Source organism: Strigops habroptila, chromosome 6 (assembly GCF_004027225.2).
Source record: "Strigops habroptila isolate Jane chromosome 6, bStrHab1.2.pri, whole genome shotgun sequence".
In the NCBI taxonomy this organism is placed as follows: Eukaryota; Metazoa; Chordata; class Aves; order Psittaciformes; family Psittacidae; genus Strigops; species Strigops habroptila.
In genome coordinates, this window is record NC_044282.2 from 69,484,447 (window position 1) to 69,509,687 (window position 25,241).

Genomic DNA, 25,241 nt, shown 5'->3' on the forward strand with positions numbered 1-25,241 from the left:
AGAAGCCCTAAGACAGCTCTAAATTAGCATGAATAAGTCTCTCCTCATTTCAGTGTATAGCACACTTATGCTGGGATTTGGGAAGAGGACGTTCCACCTCATGAACAGGACAAGAGAGACCAAAAAGTCAGTGCAGTTATAGGAAATAACTGAACAAGATCTAGCCTATGCACCTGCATTTCTCACTCTCCCCACCAAGCCTCTTTAATGTTTGAGTCAACGTGAATAGGTGCAATAGCAGTCCCAACCACCCATCCAGAAACCTAACTTAACTTAGGTTAACAGCAGCTTAACTTTGCACTCAGGTCCCTTTTACGAATCCCAGCCCATAGGGGTGAAAAGTTGAGCTGTCAAGCCACACTGAAAAAGTACCACTGACAATGCAATTAAGGTAGCAACATCAGCAACCTTTTCTACCATTATTTTGATGGAGAACTTGCATGCAAATCCACAGCCATCCAGCTACATTTGTTAGGAGATGCTCACCTTCACGTCTAGTACCAATTTAATTCACCCAGAAAGCTTTTGAGAACTAGGAGGCTTTGAGGCCGTCCCTCAAAGCTGACATGACAAGCTGTATTTGCAATCATACATTTTCATGTCCTTTCGAAGTATGTGTGTGGTTATACTATTAGTGTCCAAGAGTGAGCAAAGTGTGCTCCTCTGCTCTGTGCCAGAAAGGTTCCTGAAGAGCCCGGATTACTCTGGAAATAGCAAGATTCTATATCTGGGGAGTACTGAACATGGTTTTGGCTATTCTAATACTGAGCATGGAGCTGAGCTGCAGCTTTACATGGGTTCCTCTGACATGACAAATCCTCAAGTAACACATGGGCAAAAGCAGGAGAATAAGTGTCTCATAGTTCTTCTGCACTGAACCACAAAAGCCTTTAATGCTTCCTGGATGGGCAACATCTGAAACCCAGGGGGATTAAAGGACTGCATAGGATGTCTCTTTTAAACACTGGGGTTTGCAGACATGGCTCATTGCAGCTTCAAAGCTATCTGTACCCCAAAAGCATCCTTTACTTTGTGATCTCAATAAACCACCAAACTTGTCAGCTACTCAAATAGAAATTCTGATTTGTGCAAACCAAATAAGTAGTGCTTTTATCCGCCTGCGTTAACTACAGGAGACCATAGAGGCAGAGAGGATTTTACCCTATTACTAATGAGTGTTAGGAGGGCTGACTTCGTGATGACCCAGAGGAGTTGGCAGCAAATACACAACATAAAAATTATTCAGAAACAACCTGATACCCTAATCTGATGAAAACCCAAAGCCACAAGGCACAAACAGCTGCAGCAGGGAAATTATCAGGTAGGGACAGCACCATTTGTTCACTGCAGGAGCAGCAGTAGACTCAGATCCTTCCCTCCTAGAAGGAGGTGCAGGCAGAGCAAACCGAGATGTGCAAGGGCACTGCATCTCTTGAGGCACCTTGGTGCTGGTAGGAAAGCAGACTGGCAGCGGAGGATTGGACACTGACTGTTAAACTGCAGATCTCAGTTCCCCAACTTCGCTGCAAGGAAGTGTTTTCTGATGAGCTGACTAAACCCACAGTGCATGCTGTCACTTTGATAATCCACTGCTTGGAGCAGCTTCTCCCTTTGGCCGCCCTCAGAATTGGCACTGAAAGGCTGATAGGTTTTTATAACACCTGGGAAACATTTTTGGACCTCTCACCCATCTGAGGAAATGTCTAGATGAACACACACCATTGCTCCCATGATCTGGAGGCTGAATTTCCTCGTTGGCATGGATAGGATAAAGAGGCACTATTGCTTTGCATGAAAAATAGCTTGTGAGTGATTTTTAAAGAGATAATTAAGAGAAGCCTTACTGCTGTATGCAGAGAGAGGACAGAGGGGATGATTCCCTCCTTTTCTGGAATCTCCTGCAGGATCCTCCATGGCTGTAGAACCCTCTGCAGCTTGCATGGGTCAGGATGTAACTCCTAGACTCCTATGGAGAAGTTCAAACAGCAAGAGTGAAGCTGCATGTCTTTTAGCGAGACTCTTGTCTCAAGGCATGAAGCCTCACATCCCAAATTGTCCAACAGTCAATTCTCAAGCTCACTAAAAGGCTTCATGCCTGTTCATTTCCCCGCTGTAAATGAATAACATGACCTTGACGTGCTGCTTTGTAGCTTGATTTTCTTTTTTTGTTGGTTGAACAACAAAGGGACAGCTGTTGAGATTTTTTTTGGTTGTCTTTCATTGCAAGGATTTCTGTGTTGAGTATTTAGGATGTGCTCTGTGGAAGAAGAAAATACTGTTATTAAAGCAGCTCATGAGACCCACACAATGTCTCAGCACCACTCCATACAGCTAGTCCTGATGCTCTGGGATTTGCTACCCTTCCATCCACCACTGCAGCTTCTTCTAGGTGTCAGCATGGCAGAGTTATAAATCCCAGCACTATTTGGCTTTGCAGCTACATGGTGAGGTACTAATTCACATTACACTGTGATAAGGGATGATGCTGGTTGGGCAGCATCAGGGAGATGCTTGTTGTAGGAAGGTGCTGCAGTGGTCAGCGGGATGAGAAAGCCTTGCTCAGACCCTGAAAGGCTGCAGCACAGAAGTAACTCAATTTTCTTAACACTGACATTGTGTGACAGCACAAGCAGTAGCTCACTTCAGTGCTCCACTGGCTAATACTAGTTTTCCTGAATATTTTATTCCTTTCATCATTAAACTCCCGGATAGGAAAGCATTAACAGTGAAATGGACTTTAACCTGCTGACCCTGATCCTGGCTTAACCACGTCTTTTTGCTTTGCTCTGTCCTTCAGCCCACCTCACCTTCTCCAAGGACATATTCCTATAGCAGGAGAAAGTGAAGATCCTGAAGGCAGAGAAAGCCTCACACTACAGTACTTCAGCTAAGACAAACCAAAACTCTTCTCCAAGTTCAGGAAGGCTCATAACTGAGATTTCAATGCCACATGGTTTGTTGCTAGCTAGAAGGAGGTACATGCCCACAAAGCAACTCCTGGAAATTCCAGCTAGTTTAAAAGGCAGGCAAGCTTGTTCCCTTGTAATTAGAATTAATTGCAAGAAGATACTTCTCCAAGAGCTATTCTACATCTGTGGCCAACAAGTCTCCCAAGTAACAAGCCACCAACCTCAGCCTGTTCTACCTAAGTATGATGTCCCTGGTCTCAGCTCAGGAGCTGGACAAGAAACTTGGTCTGAAAGACTCTTGATACCAAAGTATTGCTGTTTGCTTGTGTTCCTGCTGTTCTCCAGGTCTGTAACAGAAAGCAACCACCATCCAACAAGCTGTAGTTACAGCTACAAAACATGTTGACTCCATTGAAGGAAAGCAGTCAGCCAGAACCTGCACAGAAAGAACACCTATACACTGAACTCTTAATACAGCTTATAAATCAGAACACCCAAAAAGTGGTCAAAACACAAGGTCTGTCAACTATAGACAATAATTTAGATTTTTAAAAGTATTATTGTAATGGAAATGTACAAAAGAAATTCAAAAGTTCAGGAACCACAAAGATCTAATAATAAAACAAATTGGGGCCCAATGTATAACATACTAATTTGTAACTATAAAGTGCCAAAGCTTGATTTGACTTGATAAGATTCTCTGACATTTCCTTTAATTGTAATGGTATTATAATTAATAGAGTGGAAAAAATATAAGGTAATACAATCATTTCCTTACTGAATACAGTGTCAAGGCTGTAAGAAAAATGAAACAAGACACAATAGCCTGGGGTAACCCAGCTGCTGCTCAGGCACATGGTGGAGGCTGACAGCATTTCCCCAGGTGCTCGGCCCTTGCATGCATCCTATGGATCCTTAGGCACCAACACCTACTTGTGTGCATTAAGACATTCCTTGTGTATTTATCCAAGGTGAAACAGCAGTCAAAAGGGAACAGACCAAATAAATGACATGGATGAGATGGGAAAAGTTCAGAGCATCAAACACCACACGGTCTGAATTGCTTTGTCTGAGTCCACAGCCTCACTCTTGGCCCAGGTTGTGTCTATTCAAATTAAGGATTTTATGCTCATTTTTTATTTTTATTCTTTATTATATACTCCTTATCTGTTTTCTGCCAAACTTGCCTCTTCCAGAACCCTTTGAGGCTTTTGTATGTTACATAGAGTCTGCAGTAGAAATGGCAGACTGGGGCTCAGTAGCACCACCCCACAGTTCCTTGCAGAGACATAGTTTTGCACAACTGTTCCCTACTGACAGCACCTGAAGTGCACTTTGGACTTACCACAACTCATGGGGTGTCTTGTCTGGAGTGATGCAAAGCGAACAGAAGCTGAGGATGATTAGAAATTAGTCATCAAGTCCATCAGTCTGCCACCCCATAGGGGACCCTCCAGGCTCTGCACCTCTTCCTGTCCCCTCTAAAACAATAAAGGCTGCACTAGGCTTTTCTGTGATATTCATCAAGAGCACCACTGAGGAGCATGTTTGGGAACCAATCACCTATGTGTGTCCTGACTCCCAGTGGTTTTACTGCACTGAGCAGCTGCTTATCAAGGAAGAAATTAATTTTGAAACTTAGGTTTCAAATTATTCAAGACAAACTGCTCTTCGTTTCTTGAGCTTTCATTTCTCCACAGTTTTCATGTCTATTTTAGATCAATTAAAGCTGATCCTGATTTGAGTGACAGCTTAAGTCACTTGGGAGATTTCATTTAAACAAAATCCACTTCTGTTTTGTTTATCTCACATGTCTGCAGCAGTTGGGGAGGATTTACACTCCAGTCAATAAAACCTCCTGCTATCCAAAGGGTGCCAGATCATAACAGAGCGTAAGCCAGGGATGGGGCCCCAGCAAGGGCTACAAGAGGAAAGTCTTCCCTAGTGAGCTGCGTGCTGCGTTCTTCTGCTTGATGCATTCCCATGGTTAGCTCCTTCAGCTCTGCAGAGCTGATACACATGGGCTTTAAGGAAGATGGAAGAACAAAAAGCAGTTTTCGAGAGGCGATGTTGCTGATGCTCTCCCTGAGTCAGCACTGACAAGTGCTGCTCCCCCTCTGCAGGGACTGCTGACCAGTTCATTGTGTGCTGTGATGTTACAGTACTAATAAAACCACAGTTCCTCACCCTGCAATTACCAAAATGAGAGTCCAGAACCCTGACTGCTGATTCAGGTCTGCTCTCTTTGATACCCTTCATTTCTGTTTGATATACACTACTAAGCCAGGGAACGGCAGTCTGGAATTGTGAGGCAAAAGATGAAGTTGCCCCACAGCGAAGCACTTCATGCTTTGCTTTCACATGCGAAGGGCTGCACCTGAGCATGGAACACCTTTTAGAAGGGCAATACCCAGCTCCTCTCCCAGCCTACGTGTGTTTTTTCCTGACTATAAAGCACAGCACCCCATTGCAGGAGAACATTTTGCCCTTCTTTTGTCAAACTGGAAACCTGAAGGCATTTTGCGAGGTGAGGGGAGAAGCGTTTCATGGTGATTTTAGAAGCCCTCAAGCCTCACTTGGCCTTTGCCTCCTGTACGCTGCCATGAGTTACCCAACCTGTCAGAGGAGCTGGAGGCTGCAGCACAGCCCCTAATGAAAGGAGACCTCACATCCAGGTGCATGGCATGGCAAAGCTCAAAAATCCTTTAGAAAAGAGAGAAAAAGGCAGAGGGAGAGATAAATGCACAACAGGCACTACCCGCGAGCGGGATCAGAGCTCCCACTCCTCCTCCTCCCCTCCGGAAAAGCTCTCCTCAAAAGGTGAAAAACAGGTTTCTATATTTAACTCACTGGCTGAACAGAAAATATGCTCCTGACCCAGCCTGATTTACCCAGGACATCCTATTGAGGGGGTTTTCAATTCAAACACAGTGCTGAAAATAGGATGGGTGATAAAACGCTGACACAGCACCCTATTTGCATCTCTAAAGGTTGAGTGTAATTTTCCGCATTTTCGTAATTGCTCTGTCTAACCCTTTTTGCCTTTTGCAGAGCATTTGCTCCTTCTCTCTCCTCAGCTTTCTAAATAAAGCTTTTTATTGACTCTGGACTTTCTGTTCACTCCAGATGAGCATCACTAAGGCAGAGAAATTGGTCAGCAATGGCTCCCCCTCTAACACCCCTCCCACCCCCCATATATTTTGCAGTTTTGACTCAAATATACTGTAAATACAGGATGGAAACATACGACTTGCTGCCTCACACACAATGCCAGTATCAATGGTCTGATCCAAACAAGGACACCAAGAAATGGGTCCTGGCACAGTCCAATGTCATGCATCCTCAGAATAAAAACCAAGCCAGACTCTAAGGTTTGGAGTCTACAAGCCAAAGCTCAGCTTCCCTCAACAGCAGCTATTGTAAGACACTGTTGTGGGTTTAACGTTTAACATCACTGCTGATGCAGTCACCTGCTGCTGTCCTGGTACAAGCTGTGTTTGTCCACCTCCATATTTCAGACTGCCCTCTCTTGGGCTAGCTGCCCTGCACTTCTTAGTGATGTCTCTGACCAAAGTCCCCATGGTTACTGTAGAACACCACACCATGTGGATTTACAGACACACACACAGTTCCACTGAAGGTCTTACTAGTTTTAGGCACCTTTTGCTCTTTCCAGCGAGGTTGCATCCTTAGGACCAAGCACACCCCACTGCAGCGCCTCAAACTGAGCCATAAAGGGTAAAGGGGTCTCTGTGGCGTCCATTCCTGTACTTCTGTCACCCAGACAAGACCTTCCTAGAAGGCAACCAGGCCACTTTGGCCCCCAAGTTAGACTCTCCCATTAGGACAGAAGACCAGCAGACAAGCAGCATCCCAAGCATCTATGTAGTACTTGAAATAAGTCTCAATGGATCTGGTTTTCTTTCCCCCTCCCCAGTGAGTCTATATTAGGCCAATCTCCATATACACTTATACACAGATTAGACTAGTAAGCTTTACTCAAAAGTCTTTGTCCATAGACTTCACTCAGTAAACAGAAAATTAAGGTTACTGGTTACAACTTAGACATAGCTTTGCTTTATCCAGCTCTTCAACAGGCAAAGAGGTTAGCTTGTCTGCTTCAGAGCTACTTGCTTTTCACATACTCTTCTCCCCACAACCAAAACCTGAAAGACAAGATCTCCGTAAGGAACTGTTTACAGAGGGATTTGGGTATTTATGTGCAGTTGTTTTGTCACTAGTGAACAAACAAGGCATTAGGTCTGTTCCTGATCAGCAGGGCTTAGTTTAAACTAAAACAGCAGTTGAGGCTGCTCTGGGAGGATGAAGAGCTCAGAGCTGGGGCAAGGCACAAAGAGCCCTGCAGATCCTTAGCAAAACCAAAAGCAGATACTTTCCAAGGGCTTCAAGAGCTGAAGCTGTTTAATCATCCATGTAGCCCTACATACCAATCTCTAACAAAGCCAAAAGCAGATGCCTTGGGGAAAAATATAAGACTAGAGCAAACATAGAGCTATGCTTCTTGCAAATGCTCCTCCAGCCTCAACTATTTGCTGTTTGTGGAGTTCATGAGAGGACATTTCTGCATCTTGTGCTGGAAAAAGCCACGAGTACCATCTCTACCCACTTCACCATGTTGCCATGTAGACAAAGGTAGGTTTTGTGCCTCCCCAGCGTGACTGAGGAGGAATAAGCAAGACCTGGGCAGAGTGGTGGAGCCAGTTAACAGCTGAACATGGGCCTGTATATCCATCAGGATTTGCAGGCTCCAGGCAAGCTGGGCTCAACTGATGTTTTAAATAGAAACACTGAATATAAGCCCCCCCCAAAAAAAACAGCAGTAAGTGATAGTGGTTAGCTTTGGTACAGCTTTCTCTCGCACAGATGCCTGAATAAGCTTCATTTCTGCACTGATGAGCTAGCATTTTGCAGGTACAGCCAGGATACTCCTTGTTCAAAGCACAGAAAGAGATGGGTTTTGCATCTTCATCATTCATTAACCATCAACATCCATTTTTATCCTCAGCAATCTGAGGTTTTGCAGATGTAGCCAGAAGACTTCTTTCCTTTGATATCCATGAAAGAGGACCTTCATTCAAGAAGGACTCTGAGCTCTTTTCTGTCCGCTTCCTTTAAATGCCCAGCAAAAGACAGGGTCTCTCTGCCAGCAATACCATGGCAGCAGTGAGAAACAAAACACCTCACAAGCACATTGACACGAGCCCTGAGATGGACCACAGCAACTGGGCTGGCAAATTGCTATTATCTCCACATTAAAACAGGGCTTTTAGCTGCCATATTAGAACATCATAAAAGCTTTGCTTTATCATCTGAGTAATTAAAATACATGAAGCACAGAAACTAACTGACAAGCATCCACATAAAACCTCTCAGCCAGTAACAGGGCTCAGGAGCAAGCAGCTTCTTACACAGACCTGCAAAGCCCAGTGCCCAGGCACATCTGACCCGGCACTGCTGTCACCAGGGAGGTCACCTTTGGAACCAGGGCTTTGCAGCCCTAATATCAGACCTCACCAAGACCTGGGTTTGGTGAAGGGTCAAAAGTGGTGCTGCAGCTTAGCACAATAAGGGGATAAACTTATCTCGCCTTCCTGCAGCAGGAAGCACCCCAAAATCATCATTGTATAGCAGAGAATACCCTCAGGATGTGCTGAGTTTTGACCATCCCTTCCAAGTGTGGAAGTGAAACCCTCCCAAGCATCAAATAAAGATATTTTTTCTTTCATTGCAAGTTTAAATGGATACTATTTATCAGCTTTCTTCCTGTGTTGCACTGCTTTCAGTCACAGCACCACCCAAGGCATTACGGCACTGCAAATATTTGCTGGGTTTAACTGTTTTTTACATAATTACTTTCTTCACAGAAAGAAAACCTCACTGGGTAGTGCTGAGAGTGCCTAAAATTAAGCCTTTATAGGAGCAGTTCAACATCTCTCCAAAAATCAAGGTTTTCTGGACTTGGCTTTGTGTCAATAATGGAGATGTTTTTATCTGTTAGCATCTATCTGTTCTTCCTTTCTCATTAAAGCTGGGAAAGGATTATTTTTCCCTCCTCCCCCTCTGCAGCAGCTTTATCTTCAAGTGGGATAAATAAGCAGCACTGAGCACTGGCAGCAAGGACTCATTGCACTCACTAACCTCTCATTTCCCGTTTCAGCCTATCATCCTTTCCCCTGTGCAGTCCTAACTTGCAAATAGTTGCGTTCTGCAAGAAGCACTGGGAGACCTTGAATTAGCACATAGTAAAAGTCAGGATTAGGAGGCAGTCATTAACGATAGCTGCATGCCCTGAAAACCTCCCATTTAATGGAGTGGTAAGAGATTATTTACACTGTAACATTAAGAATCCCGATATCCAAATGTCTCATCAGCTTAAGATGTGCCCTTTAATTCCTGTTACCTTGCTGAAACCTCACGTCAAACCTGCGTGGACTCTGCTTGCATCAAAAATGAATCACTTCTAGCTGCTGGAAGCCGATTTTTCCTGGGTAGATTTATGTATCTGGGTAATGGGGTGTAATAGAAAGGTGGTTGGGATTCTCACGTCAACCTAGATGAAAGGATTAGCACTTTAAAAGAGCAGATTAATCTTTGTGACACCCAAAACCACCCCCTGACTCCTGCCACAGAAGCCTGCTGCACCTAACAACTATAAAACTTGAGTGACTTGATTTATGGAACTAAAACTTGTTAAAATAAAGCGGACATGTGGTACTATGCATACAGACCCATAGATCACCCCCACAAAACCATGGACCTTGTGCTTAACTAGGCATTGGGAACATGAGGCCATGTACAAGACACACTTTGGTGCCTTTCAGAAATATTGAAGCAATTTGTGGCTGGGCATTGCCCGGATGAGAGTGTGCCAGAGCATCACCTCCACCTTCCCTCCCTCCCCATCCACCAGGACACTCAGTACTGACTTCACTTGACCCTATGCTGAGCAGTTTTATTTCTTAAATGCACTGGTAATTACATTAACTTTGATGCTTTGGCCATTTACTTGGTTTCAAACCCAGTCTAAAGCCAAGAAGAGCTTATGGAGAAGATAATTACTGTCTACTCACACAGGAAGACAAATAAGGGGACCATTCTGATCCTCTTGTCTGATCTCTTGCCATCTCCCAATAAGGTCTGAGCGGTCTGCAGTAAATAAAGGCTAATCTTAAACTCCTAAGAACGACTGACCTAAGAAGACAGGACCTTGACAAGGGGTCACATCCTTTCTCGTATGGATGTCCCAGGGATGGCAGTCAGTGACAGACAAGCAGTGTCTCCATTTTAATTTTCTTTTAAAATATTAGTAGGCTTGAAAAGCCAACATTTGATATGCATCAAGTTCAGTTTCATAGATTCAGGTTTTGTTTTTAAAGAGTTAATCCCAACTGCCATTGAATGGCCACAAGAAGGCAGGAACAACAGGGACCAAGGCCAGACTGCTGACGGAGTTGCAGCACTTGTAGCTGAGAGCACATAGACTCAGCTATTATGAGTTCATTCTGGTAAATACCTTTCTGTCACAGACAGTCAAGCATTTTTGCCCCGTACTACTTTTCTGGACTAAGTCAGTGCATGAAAACCAGTTTCTACATTGCTTTCCTCCTTCACCCCTCTTTTTTCAGCACCATACCTCATCTCCTTACCCCAATCTCAGAGTTGTCTTTTGTTTTCAGTGTTGTCCCTTCAACACCTATTCATAGAATCACGGAGTGGTTTGGGTTGGAAAGGACCTTAAGATCATCTAGTTCCAACCTCCTGCCATGGGCAGGGACACCTCACACTAGACCAAGGCCCTGTCCAACCTGGCCTTGAACAGCCAGGAATGCAGCAGCCACAATTTCTTTGGGCAGCTGTTCCAGTGCCTCAGCGCACTCACTGTAAAGAACTTCTTCCTTATATCTAACCTGAACTTCCCCTGTTTTAGTTTGAACCCGTCACTCCTTGTCCTATCACTACAGTCCCTGATGAAGAGTCCCTCTCCAGCACCCTTGTAGGCCCCCTTCAGATACTGGAAGCTGCTCTGCGGTCTCCATGAAGCTTCTCTTCTCCAGGCTGAACAGCCTCAACTTTCTCAGCCTGTCTTCATACGGGAGGTGCTCCAGCCCCCTGATCATCCTCGTGGCCCTCCTCTGGACTCGCTCCAACAGCTCCATGTCCTTCTTATGTTGAGGACACCAGACTGCACACAGTACTCCAAGTGAGGTCTCACGAGAGCAGAGCAGAGGGGCAGGATCACCTCCTCCGACCTGCTGGTCACGCTTCTTTTGATGCAGCCCAGGATACGGTTGGTTTCTGGGCTGCAAGTGCACACTGCCGGCTCATGTTAAGCTTCTCATTGACCGACACCCCCAAGTCCTTCTCCGCAGGGCTGCTCTGAATCATGTCCCAGACTGGGATGCAATTTTTTTTTTTTTTTAATATATTAATATAAATAAATTTAAAAAACATATAATTTTTAATTAATTTTGCCATGCAGTGCCCCTCTCCACCCAACCCTTGTTTGCTGGTGGCATTGCTTCCTCTTGCAGGGAGCCCACTGCCACCAAGACAGCTCTGAAACCACCAGAGATATCTCCTGCTCTCATTTCCCAGTGTCAAGTTCAGAAGTACACTGCAACAAATGCGAGCATCAAATGAACTTTACAGAGATCTTCTGCTTCCTAGGTTACAGCATGCTTGATCAGATAATTTAGCAGACAAAAAGCCAGCCTTTAAAACACAGAACAGGCCAAAATTGCAGGCGAAAGGGCTAAACCTTGGGACTTTATAACAATGGCAAAAGGGTTTTACAATTGGAAGATTTTAGTGTTCAGGACAAGGATGACTCAGAATTCCTGGTAATAAAGCTGTACTAGTAAAGAAGATATTATCTCTTTCTTTTGACTGAAATATACGCAGATTACTCCATGTTGCAAACTGAAATATATACAGAAAACCTCTATTCCTCTTCAATGAGTTATTTGCTAAATCATATCAAATGGGCAACCCCACACTCAAACAGATTGCTCCAGCCCTGACCCCGGAGCATGCTTGCAGTAGGAATTGCAGATAATTCAATGATAATTCTTTGTGCTGGCTCAGCTCAAGGCTTCTCTTGAGCAAAGAGTTCAGCACTATGAGATCTGCATCCCAATAAAATAGCTCTGTGATATAAATAACACCCATTTTCTCTTGGCTGGAACCAAGATGTTCATTAATCTCAGCACCTCAGGATGGACTTGGTCTGGCTCACCACAGAGGAAAGGTCACTGCTTTGTCAGCTTTGCAACTCAGCCTCCTCTCATTAAATTTCCATCTAGATGCCACATACTTTGCTTGTTAAAATGCAAGGATATTTGTAGGATTAGCTTAATATTTGCCAGACCAAACAGCCTGAGAGGCACGGGGCTCAAGAAATGAGACCAACGTGCATCCCCACAGCATAATGCTGCCAGAGAGTTCAATTCAGTTCGGCACCTAGTAAGAGCCAACACAAGATAATCTTTCTTTAGGTCTGGTGAGTATTGGCTGTTCATTTAGGGTTAGGTGAAGGAAGATGTAGTACTTGGATGTTTGACTTTGTTAGAGCAAACCTGCCTCATTAGCTACCATCTTGGGGGCTCAAAATCTGCTTCTCCATGACCCTGAGCTAGAAATTCAGCTACAAACAGCAAGATGGAGGAAGAGCCTGAAATGACACCAGAAAGAAAATATTGGGAAAGATACACCCTTGTTATCAGCCAAAGCACCCACATGAGACATCCCTGCACCTGGTTGTTGGAAAGCAGCTGGCCAAGGAAGGATATCAGCAGCCTTGCTTCTGGATCATTCCCTGCATTTCAGCTACATGCTAGCTCATCTCCCTGACCCAGCAGACAAAGGTCACTTATGGACTCTGTTGTTACATACTTCCAAGAGCTGGAGATGGCACTGCCAGCTTTGCACCATCCCAAGCCTGCCCAAAAGCAAGAGATGCACCATTTTTGGGAGCACTAGCCTTTATAAACAGTTAAGCACTGCAAAGCCTATTCATTCCCCGTAAGACTGAGTTGCAAGGGCAACTCTGAGGTAGTATGGTAGAAACGTGCCCCATCTGCCAACGTTTCTATCCATACACAAGCACTAAGGATCCCAAGGCAATGGAGATGCGACTGTGATATTTTTAGCTTCTTACCTCATAATAAATGAGAAGTCAGCAAGACACGTTCCAGAAACAGCCTTTTCAAATCTAGAGAAAAACTATGCTGTCCAAAATAAAACATTACATACATTTTCTTCCTCCTGAGAAGCAATGGGAGAAGGTATCACAAGCAAGAGGCATGAGTCATGTTGGCAGCAGAGAGGGACAGACAGTTGATACCTCAGATTATTACATTTCTCTCATCACCAGATCTGTTCAACAGAGATGAAAAATTCATTTCACGATGAAAACCCTTTGTCAAGCTCTCTCCTTTGCAGAGTCAGGACTGTAACACAGTCTGCTTAGCACAGTGCGTGCCTTAAAGTGACTGCAGGAGATAGCCCTTGATGCGAGTTATAGTTTGCAAGCAGAATAGCACAAACTGTGTTGTTCCAATTAACTTTTCCTTAAGATTAATGTGGGGTTTTTTGATCAAATGGAGCCTTCAGAAATGCAACCTTCCCACCACACACATCCCATCACACTGTCACCAGTGGCAATACCCGTGGAAAATACCTTAGGAAAGCCAAGATTTAAGCAGTGAGCTGGAGAACAATTCAGACTCGATTCAACAGTTATTACTGTTAGAACTGTTTGTTCACCCCTGAGCTTCACAGTCTTATTTCTGCTCTACGCTGCTCTGTATCTGCTGCAGATTGTTCCGGTTCAGGGTAATTTGGCATTCATAAAGCACTAACTTCACAAATCTGCTGCTGCTGGCAGGTAGGAACACGCTTTGCTTTGCAGCTGCTCGCTGTGCATCTACTAAAGCATTCAGAAGACACAGGGTTAGGTGAAGCATGGAAAACGGCATTTCATCCTGTCCATCATTACTGCAGTGGGCCAAATAAGCATGAGATCCTCCACCTTGTTACACCACCTGCTTTGCACCTTAGTCACTCAATTTAGCCCAAACCATAATGAACATGTTATTTTAGATTGCCAATGCAAATTCTCCACATTTAAACAATTAAACTGAGGTTTTTACCCTAATGACTATTCCAAAGGGCTTCTAGCTTTCCCACCACCTTCTGCACTCAGCCTGATTCAGACTAGTGCAGCTAATCTGTATGAGCCCCACTCGTTTTTCAGGAATATCAGCACCAAGACACAGGAATGCTCAATGCCCCATCCACACCTTTCCCCTCCTTTCCACAACCACCCTCCTGGCAAGTTTGTGCTGCTGGCCCAACATGATCATACAGCCAGTTTATCAAGACTCCTGTTACGCAGGAGGAGGTGCTCAGGGGTAGAACTAGCAGTGCACATCTATGTTATAGCATCATGGGCAAGTCCAAGGTAGTGAAGGTGAAGAAAAGGGAAAGCAAGCACTTACCCAGCCATTTACTGCATACCACAGACTTATCTCTTTCCAGCACACCACACTTCTCCAAGGCAGTAATCTCCCCAAGGTGGCAATGAAGTAAGAAAAGTCATGGAAGAAGCTGGCAATGAAACAGACAAGCTACTCCCTATCTCTGAGTCCAAGGACTCTTTGGAAAGCTCCCCTCTGAGGCAGCAAGTGCTGTGCCAGGACCATGCTGCTAGTGGGTTTGCAGGGAGGGCTGGGAAGTCCAAGTTCACCCATGGCATTAGCTAGGACAGGCCATCACCTTGAGCTTCACCAGCCCCGCCTCACCCAAGACAGGGCTGGATCCTTAGCTCTAGGGCTGCATTCAAAAACCACAAAACACTTTGAAAGGTAGCTGGAGATGGTGGGGAAAGGAACTTGTAAAGAATTCCTTTGCAAGTAGAAGTAAACCATACAGGAGAGCAGAAACCCCATACCACCACCACATCAAGCCAGACTGCTGGGGGAACACTTACATCCCCTCTTTATAACCCCCTCTCCCCACATTCATCAGCAGCATCACCTGGGCAAGCCAAATGCCCCACCTGGAGGAAGGCAAGGGCTGTGCTTTACCCAGCAGCAGCACAAACCCATCTGATACCATTCGCACATGAGATGTGCCCAGATCTCTGCAGAGAAAGAGTTTTAGCAGTAGAAACAACTACAAAATGACTATTTGATGTTTAAACAAAGGCTGATAGCGCCGGGAGGAAGGTGACTCAGATGCATCTACACGTTCCTCCTCAGAGCTCGTGCTCACATCATCCTGCGTCAGCCATCAAACCAGCTCTGCTTTACCACTGCAGAAACCTGTTTTTCGTGTCCTTATTTCCTGCCTGATGGTTTCTTGCGTAGGTGGCAGCAGAAAGTCTATGGCATAACATTGTAGGGCCTGTCTGATGAGAGATGATTTCATTTGTCTGAACTGGCATTTATCTTACCGGGGAGATGGGCAGTTTACCCCTCTGGTTTAGCCCGAATGGCTTTCTTTTTCTAGCTCACATTCCAAAATGATTGAAGAAAACTGCTCTAAGGGGTTCCTAAAACAAAAAGATGTCAGCAAATTAACAGCAGCTTTACGTTCATGCCTTGTATTTCTGGAGAGTGAAACCTCTGTGTCAAACCCTTAGGCTACCTTGGGCTCATCACTTGTGCTTCCTGTGATTCCCAGTGTCCCTCAGAAACATACTATGAAAGTATAATTGACCCACCAAATCCAAATTTGTCTCAATCCTAGTTCCTGCACCATCTTTCAGGTATATTTTCTCAAAATGAAATTCAAGTAGAAAGTGCTTTAGGAAATACTCTGCAGCCTCTCCTTCCCCAAAGGCCCAATCTGCTTTAATTGGGAATGTACTCGAAGCACAAGATTTGGATGCAGGCAGTGAAACTCACATTTCAGAAGGGCCATAACTGGTCTGATAAAGACATACCACTTTCAATCAGGCTACTGGGACTTAGAAAGATATTTGAAATCTGTTGACATCCAATTCTAGTAGTTGTTAGACACGTCTGCTCTCAAAATCAGCTTTGCCTGCATCCATCTGTCCCGCAATGTGAGCTTCTGCCTTTCTCTTTACTGCACTCTGCTCAGGATCAGCCCAGATTCAGTGTATTTCAATTCCCATAAGACCAAGAGCAGCTGATGGACATCAAATGTGGTCTTCTCAAAGTGACTGCTGATGCCCCTGCTTCCAGACAGAACTTCAGCAGGAGATGGCAGTTTCGGCAGTGGGTTTTTGTGTCCTCTCTGGGATGACATGCAGGAGATGCCATGCATGGTACAGCTCCATTTTGTCAATCAGTCCAAGGCAGGGCCTTCCAATATCTGAAGGGGGCCTACAAGGATGCTGGAGAAGGGCTCTTTGCTAGGGGCTGTAGCGATAGGACAAGGGGTGATGGGTTTAAACTGAAACAGGGGAAGTTCAGGTTAGATATAAGGAAGAAGTTCTTTACTGTGAGGGTGGTGAGGCACTGGAAGGCTGCCCAGAGAAGTGGTAAATGCTCCATCCCTGGCAGTGTTCAAGGCCAGGCTGGACTGAGCCTTGGGCGACATGGTCTAGTGTGAGGCGTCCCTGCACATGGCAGGGGAGTTGGAACTGGATAATCTTAAAGTCCTTTCCAACCCAAACCATTCTATGATTCTATGACATGGTGAAGCTCTCTCCTTGTACTAATACCTGGGCTGGCAGTGATGAGATGGTGACCTCGGCGACCTGATGCTGTGTTTGCCATCGTGTCATCTGCGGCTCCGAACCCGTCTCGGCAGCACCATGGGAAAAGCTAATGCAGCCTTGCTCTGCCTGTAGGCTTAATGATACAATACTTTATACACAGCAGGAAGCTCTGGCTCAGAAGGCAGCACTACCACGGCCTGGGGGAACAGGTTCATGCTGAGAGATACCCAGGCTTAAGCTTCACTCTCTAATAGGATTAGCACACAGGCATTTGTTTCCCTGGCCCAATTAGAAACCCCAGTTATGGGGTTTTTAGCAGCCTTCAGAGAGCTTCAAGCAAAACCAAAGAGCCTCCACCCTCCTTCATATTACCTCTCATTATGGGTAAATGCAAAACAGCAAGAATAAAAACTACCCTTTCCTCTCTCCAGTCAGTCTGTCCTGCAGGAGACATAGACTGAGGCTGAGACAAAGAACTCTGTGGCCTCAGAAGTTTTGGAGGTTTGTATACCTCCAACTCTGAAATTGGAGCTATCAGGATCACACAAAAGGATTACTTTCTGTTTTATTTGTCTTTTCCTCAGTTTGACTAATTTCTAACATTAATGGGTTCTTAAACTTGGTATGGGTGGAAAGGTAGATGGCTATATCCCACCAATAGACCAGGCCATGCTCAGGAGTTGCTGGTCAGCCTTTCTGACCCAAGTGCAAGGGCACCAGCCACCCATGGACGCTGTACTGGGCCCATGAGGTCTTATGTTTTGGGGGTTGGTTTGTTTGTTTTGTTGGGTTTTTTGCCCAGACCATCCCAACTTCTCCACATTTCCAGAAGGCTTTTTGCCAAGTCATGCTCACATCTCCTTCCAGGAGGCACCTTCTTCCTCCCCTCGCTTTGTAATTAAACTACACAAAACTCATATGAATGTAATCACTCCTGAGAGCTCAATGCTTCCATCAAGTGTGGTTAACACTGGCCAAAGGATGCAGAAGTCTTTAAGGAGGATCTGACAGGCAGAGGGGCAGGACAACCTTATGTAAAAAGCCAACTGTTTTCTTTCAGGAAATAAGGCTATAAAGTGTCTATTTTTCTAACATAGGTATTAAACAGTAGCATGCTGCTGAGAACAAAGTCCATCCTGCCCTGCCCTGAATGCAGGGGCTCGGGGAAAGAGCCAGTGAAGTGTTTTTGTAACTTCAAAGGGTACCAGTAGACAAAAAGGGTTTTCTAAACTATGCTGATTCCTGCTGTAGGTAGGCACATATTTAACAAAACAAGTGGCAGATTAGCCCAGCACATTGCAAGCAGCAGTGTGGGTATTTTCCTTGCTAATTGCATCATTAGCTAACCTGCCCTCAAAGTTAAAGGATGTGTGATCAAATTACTACTCCCATAATCAGTGATGTGATCTTTTTCCAGCTCTGCAGAACAGGTCTCTTGCCCTCTTTTTGCCTCTGCTTTCCCATCTTCAGAGGTGGTAATTTTCTTTTCCTTTTTTTATGCTAAGAAAACAGGAGGTTAACCCCAGGAAAACTACACATTGTTTTTGATTGAAGGCAATGCATCAGAACAAAATGGGTATTCAAATAAGGGAAACTTCAAGACATGTATGCCATTTTTCTTCTCCTTCATTGAAAGGACAATGAATCCTCAGATCCTTCTTTTAAAGCTTATAAATAGGGTTTGGAAGTGCATTGAGCATGAGCGGAGTCATCACTCTAATATTGCTCTGCAGCACCAAGCTAACACACTTGTGAATTAAAACTCCTTTTATCGGTACAGGGGAGGGATCCACCAATGAGTTATCTCTCACTGTTATATCCACACTGTAGGACAGATTACAGATAGAAAAGGGCAGCCTGCCAGGGAGGCTGGCTCTTGCTCTTTCAAATTTTAAGTGACCTGTCACCAATGTTTCTTTTTTCTCATTTGCTCTAAATTTTGTGGTAGCTTTTTGACCTCATTAGAAGACTCCAAGCCCCAGCTTGGGCCTGTTGTCAGTAGAAAATTGAACCAGACTCAGGGAATATTCAATCAAAACAATGCAGTCACAGAAAAGCCTATCATACAGCTAAAAATGAAGATAACTCAGCTGCTGGCATTTGGCTGTGATAAAGCCAGCAGTGCTGCAGCAATGCAGCCCTTACTGCAGGCTGCTTTTGGGAGCACTAAGAGGCCAGGGATTCATTTTCCCTTTTTGTCCACATGATTTCTCCTCCTGGGTAAGACCAGCCGTTGCTCCTGGTGCACAAGCATGTAAGCCATCTGGCGAGATCAGCCATCCCTTCCTCCTAAGGGCCTGAAGGAAGGAGCAGCAAGGAGCCCACACAATGGGGGAGTAGGGCAGCAAGAGCCAGAGAGCCAATGCAGACAGTGCCAGTGGGGTGCAGCTAAGCCACTTGTTACTTTTTCAGCATCTTATCTGCCCACTATGCCCATGAAATGGTCCAGCAACAGGCAAGCTGGGATCAACCCCAGATGCTCTGGGATGGTGCTATTGTAGTAGCTGAGTTGCTCCCATGCCAAGCCTTACTCCTGCAGCTGAGAGTAGCCTTTTCCTTCCTCAAAATTCAGAAAGCAACAAGGCAGTGAGATTTTTCCTATGGTTTATTGTTGAAACGTGGCCATGACCAACCTGCCCTTCTTATGCTGCACATGGATAGAGGGGTTTGCAGCATGCAGATTTCACATAGCCCATCCTTATCTTCAAGAACATGTGCTGAACATGCCCAGGGCCCGAGCACTGTCTGGGGATGATCCAATGCTGGATTTGTGCTGAGCACACTCTCTGGTATGGATTTGGCTTGTGCCAACTCACTTTCAGACTGTGGTTGGACATGAGTAAGGCCACCCTGGTTGAGGGGTGAGGAGTTCTTAGCTGTAGGGACACAGCTCCCTACAGGTCATGCTGTTTGCTCTGAGCTGGCCTGCTGTATTTACTGGTGTAGCTGTACCCTCAGGTCAAGGCAAAGGTTGTTTAAAGTGTCAGACAGGCTAATTAATGGGTTTTTCAGAAGCACTGAGTGCTCATTACTCCAGAGAAAATTAGTGAGAACTTCAACTGCTCAGTGCCTCTAGAAGCTGGGTATCTAAACACTTGTATGGCCACTATCAACACTGAAGGCATCTCCCAAGTGCATCCTGAACTCACAAAGCTGGTTGAAAGGCCTCTTACCTGCTGTCATCACTTCTTTCAGTGCAGCAGTGGGATGTTAGCAGGGTGGGCTCAGCACTGAGGGGTGCCTGGCAACATCAGGAACCAGCTCTTTTAGAGCTGACCATCTCCTCAGAGCACAATAGAGCCACTGCAGCATCACAGCAGACAAACACCCACAGCACACCGTCAGCTGCAAAAGCAGGGACAATCCTTCATGAAAAGCCTTCTTTGCCGTGACACTCAGGTGGGCCTAAATGGATAGAGAGCAGCAAGGAACTGAACACAGAACAAGGCATTAAGAGACCATGAAAGCAGTACCAGTCCCTGCCCTGTGGCTCTCTCCAGCTGAGCCCTCTGAAGGAGAGGCTCTCATCTCTGGGAGTGTTTTCAGACTGATGCTTTATTTCCCCTCCACCACCAGTAGCAATAAGCACAGGTGAACTAGCAGAGCCCATACAAGCCCCTATTAACCAACTGGTTCCCATGAGAAATTTCCAGTTCCAGCATCTGCTTTTAGGGTTCTACCACAGACAGTCTTGGTACTGTAAACCTATAAACACCTCTTTCTTGAAAAATGCCTCCCAGCTTCCCTTCTTAATGCCCAACCTCTTACTTGTTTTAGTTCATGCAGAAAATTATTTGCCTCAAGTCTGTTTAGGCCACTTGAAGAGTCCTGGCTTCTTGACCCATTGAGTGCCATGGCTGGGATAGGTGTCTGCCTTGGAGTGGCTGACACTGCTGCAGCATGAACTGTATTTGGCAGCCTGTGCTGTGCTGCTCCCACAGCAGTGACACGTTTCCATCCACCACCGCTCAAAAGCGAAAAGCTTGTCACAACACGTCAGGTGGCAATGCTGAGATGCAAGTCTGAGGAGACAACTTCCAGTCCAATGCGGACAGCCTGCTCTGGATGCTAATGAAATGGAGAGTCAGCTTCTGAGCTACTGAAAAGAGGCTTCATCTGCTTATGGCAGAATCTCTCCCATCTCCTGTTGCTAGAGGAATGCACCAGAGAAAGGAAGCCCATTGGGAATTTGGAGAAATTGTGAAAAAAGCAATTTTCCAAGTGCTATTTCTAGGCCAGAACATGAGGCAATGGCATTTCCCGCTCCCAAAATAATGTGGCCCAAACCCCCATCCCTTAATATTCATGAAAGGTTGAAGCTGGCATACAAATGATTAGCGCACACTGGTTACAAGGAACAACATTGCTTTGAATTTTAGCACCTGGATCTCTCATAGGATGTTCAATTGAATAAAAGAGAGCAGAACAGTTGGCTATGGGCATTACAGGCAAAGGTAAAGGAAGTCTTAGAAGGAGAATCAAGGCTGGAACTAGATGATCTCAAGGCCCTTTCCAACCTTAACTATTCTATGATTCTATGATGTACCTTTAGGTGTAACACCTTGGCTGACACATTCCCCTTCACAGCCTTTCCAGGGCAGTGCTCACATTCTGAGGGAGATGTTGGTGCACGTCAAGTCAGAGGTGCATGAGGACCCTGTCCAAGGCTCTCTTCTGTAAGGTGCTTTGCCTGTGATCTTGGGTGACATGGTGCTTTCAGTTGTTCCCTGAGGGGAAAATAAAAAAGGTAAATTAAAAGAATAGTGTAGTGTTAAATGCACTGCAGACCAAGGATTGCTTCAGTAGCACAGCCCACACATGTGCCCTCAGTAGATTATCCCAGATTCATATCCTTTAGGCAGCATACCAGCACTGGCAAAGAAAAATCCTGTCAAAAGTGCTTTTTTCTCTCTTTATCCTCTTGAGTGTCCAACTCTTTTTGCTAAGTCTCTACAGTCTGGAGCTCAAATTACCATTTCTGACCAGTGCAGAAACAAGTGATGAAATATTCATGAGTTGTTCATGCATTTCATCTCATAGAAGCATCAGCCAGCACTAAATTTGCATGATCTAACCAAAGAAGATATTTCAAGAGGAAAGCACTTTATATAGCATTATTCAAAACCTTTTATATAGAGAGGTAAACCCAGCAAGTTTCTGTCCTTACTTGTGCAGTCACACTTGATTTGAAGAGCATCCCACTAAATTGTCTAAGGATGTATATATGTGTCATCTGGACCACAGGAAATGAGGGAGGGTTAAAACACCGAACAAAACTGTGTTGAAGTTAACAAGCCCAAGGTTCATAAATCTTGTGATAGAAGCTTGCAGAAACCTTTCAAGGCTCATCCAATAAAGCCCTATGGCACTTTGTTCTTCCCCCCTCAAATCTCCATCTGTCTGAGCCAGCATCAGCAGGAAATTTTGCATGGAAGCTTGCCAGATAATATAGCTACTTCATCTGGCTTTCAACTGCCATTAGTTTTAGAGAGTTCTTCAAGGAATATGTTAAAAATCTCTATTATTTTTAAACTATGTCCCAAGTTAGAGCTGAGCTATGTCTTGTCTCTATGTACTTGAGTTCTGTCTTACAAATAAAGGTAATCTGTGTGTGCTTTAACATCATATATGCAATTATGTTCCATCTGCATTCTGCCCCCTTCACCTTGTCTTACACTGAAAGTTGAAAATGCTCCTGCTTCCTGGAAATGCTCAAAAGTTCTTTAATTTAATTAAATCTATCTCACTCCCCTCCGAATTACCCCAAACCTTCCAGATACAGCAGTCTCACAAGACTAAGTGGACTTGATCCTCAACCCTTGACTTTGGGTTAGACTTCATTATCCGCGTTCGCTTGGACACTATTCACTATCCACTGACACAAAGAGGAGTTCCTCATCATGACCATGAGGTCATGAAAACTGACCTCAGCTCTTGGTTCCTTATTTTACAAATAGCCTCTTTGAAATCTCTTCCTTCCCACAGCATGGCACAGGTGACATAATGTGCCCTTAAATGCTTCCAAAACAAGTTCACTTCAATTTGGCACCTTGTAGATTTATTTTCATGAGGATAGTGTCTCATCACCCTCATAATGAAGAATTTCTTCCAAATGTCTAACCTAAATCTTCCCTCTGTCACTTTAAATCCATCCCCCCTTGTCCTATCACTACACTCCCTTGTAAAAAATCCCTCTGCAGATTTTTTCTAGGCTCCCTTTAGGTATTTCCACAGATGGAGATTAGGTCCTTTTCTAAACAGCCTTTATGAGAAGCCCTACATAGCTAGACGAGTCCTAAAGGGAATTTCAGCTATAGCCATGTAGCAGCCGCTCCCAGGGGCAGAAGCTTATTGAATAGCTTAGCAACCCCCCCAAGGGGGAAGTATGGAAGGGCTTGTGTGGGATTTCTGGGCATCCAGGATCCTCTTGGAGGGACAATTGGCTAAGTTACTCAAAAACGGACTGTTCCCTCTCTGCAGCACCATTCACAGCCTGCCCAGGGGACACTGTCAGGGTCACACAAACAATGGAACAGAGGTACTGGCCCCTCAAGGCCACCATGGTGCTGTCCTTGTGTTGTAGGGCTGCGTATAAACAACTGAATTTTCACTGCTTTCTAAAACTCACTTAAGCATTTTATCATGACAAGGACACACAGAATTGCAGAGAAATGCAGGAAAATAAGATTTGTCATTTCTGGGGTTTACCAAGCTTGGCAGCATCTCCTTAACTTTACAGAGCGATCATTTTCAGAGCAATGAACTTCAGTTGGTGTTCTTTCTCTATTAATACAGCGGAGCCTTTTCTTTCTATATTTTTAATAGCTGGGATATGCCATTTTTGATCTACATTTTAATAATTAGTAGAATATAATTTCAAATGAAAAGTACCAAGGAGGGTATTTATGTGCTGCTGTTCTGCCTTGGGCGCTAATGAAGTATGATACTATACAGCAGGCACAGTTGTGTTATGTGTAATGATACAAATTGAATGTAAGTAATACAATTATTCGTGGTGTAACACAACTGCTGCACAAATAGTGTTCCTGACAGTAAATACCATTGTTGTGATAGGAAGGTACTGTTAATGCCACTAAGCATTACAATCAATTCTTGATAACATCATATGAACCAAGCTAATAAATTAGGAATTATATGCCTCCTGCACATTTCTGTCTGTGGAAGGGAGGACCTGTTTGCTAATAGAGTAACAAATAATCCTGCTGGAAAAACAGTTGAGAAGGCTGGAAGTTAACAAACCAAAAATATCCAAACGTGGCACCTCCTGTGGAGAACACTGGCTTCTGCAGAGTGACTCACAGGGTATGTAAAAGAAAATCACCTTTAGCAAAGGTGTAAAAGAAAAGTAAAAGAAAATAAAAAAGAAAAAATTTAAAAGAAAATCACCTTTTGCAAAGCAGAACCTCTGCCCCAGCCCCAGTGGCAGTAACAAACCCCCAGAAATAAGATGTAGACTCGCTGCCCCCGGGAGCATCCTGAGTGCTCATCCCTGCTGAAGGGCAATTGGAGTGGAAAGCAGTGCAGCTTCCCACTTGCAACATGGGGCCCTAGGGCTTGGTCCTGCTGCTTTCCATGCTTGCCAGCTGCACCTCTGCAAGATACCACCTCTACTTGCCCTATGCATCTCTGCCCGGATTAAAACATCCCATGGGGTGGAAGAGGAAGGGCAGGCGGCTGCTGCTTTGATGCAAAGCAGACTTCCAGCCCCCCAGACGTGAGATGGTTCAGCAGGTCTGGAAAAGACTGTGAAACATGAGTCACTGGACTGGAAAAACAGAAGAGAAATTATTCAGAGAAGTTTGCAACCTCCCAAATAAACTGCTGGTGCTCCCTGCAAAGGGAGCATTAGCAGCTCTCCTGTGGTAGACTTTGAGATGAGAGCTACATAAGCCTGGCTATTTGCTAAAGGAGAGAATGGAGAAATCACTCAAACGAGGCAGGGATTAAACTGGGACTGAGCTCAAGGAAATTTAGATTACAATGATGGAGAGGAGGAGAAGATTAAAACTCAGGGCTGAGTGAGTAATGCACAACAAATATATTCAGATGAACCTCTTCCATCAAGGCACTTCCAGGGCTCCCACCACCTTGCAATCTTTAATGCACTTGCTCTGCTGGAAGGAAGGTAGTGCTGCTATTTCTATCTTTTGCTTGGGAAACACAGGGAGATTACGTATTTTCCTCAAGGTGACCCAAAATACCTGTTCCAGAACGGAGAATTTCAGGTCTCAGCATAGCCAGGGGACCATCACTCCCACTCTGAACAGCGGGTACATTTGTGGGAGGCATTTGCTCCTCAGGGTTTTCTTCCAGCTTGTAATTGTGGGCTGCAGATCCCTGGCTTGGGACACAACACCAGCCTGTAGCCAGTGCCATTATCTTCCCCAGGCTGCTTTTCTCTGCTCGTCTGCTGAAGGCACCAGGAATTCCCTTTGGGACATCAAGAGGTGCAGGGCGAGGTGACACATTAGGCTGGCACGTCTGCTACTCCTTTAATGACTGCAGCAGGAGATGCAAATGGTAGAACTGCCTGCAGTAATGACAGTGCTGAGGCTGTGCTGTGGGAGGGAAAGAGATACTGGGGGACTTGCCTGACAACT

At 44.9% G+C, this 25,241-nt stretch overlaps 1 protein-coding gene across 2 annotated transcripts in view; it reads right to left on the reverse strand.

The window, feature by feature from the left end:
* The window catches only part of BTBD3 (BTB domain containing 3), a 47,976-nt gene extending 45,723 nt beyond the window's left edge, over positions 1-2,253 (reverse strand). Inside the window, exons 1-2 of one of the 2 annotated variants that reach the window (XM_030490216.1) lie at positions 2,131-2,253; positions 1,845-1,966 (exon numbers count right to left, since the gene is read on the reverse strand). The gene's annotated coding sequence lies outside the window, so the exon portion shown is untranslated. Of the gene's footprint in view, positions 1-1,844; positions 2,043-2,130 lie in introns of those variants that run through there. The other variant, XM_030490215.1, reaches the window with a different exon arrangement.
* Positions 2,254-25,241: the final 22,988 nt, after the last annotated feature.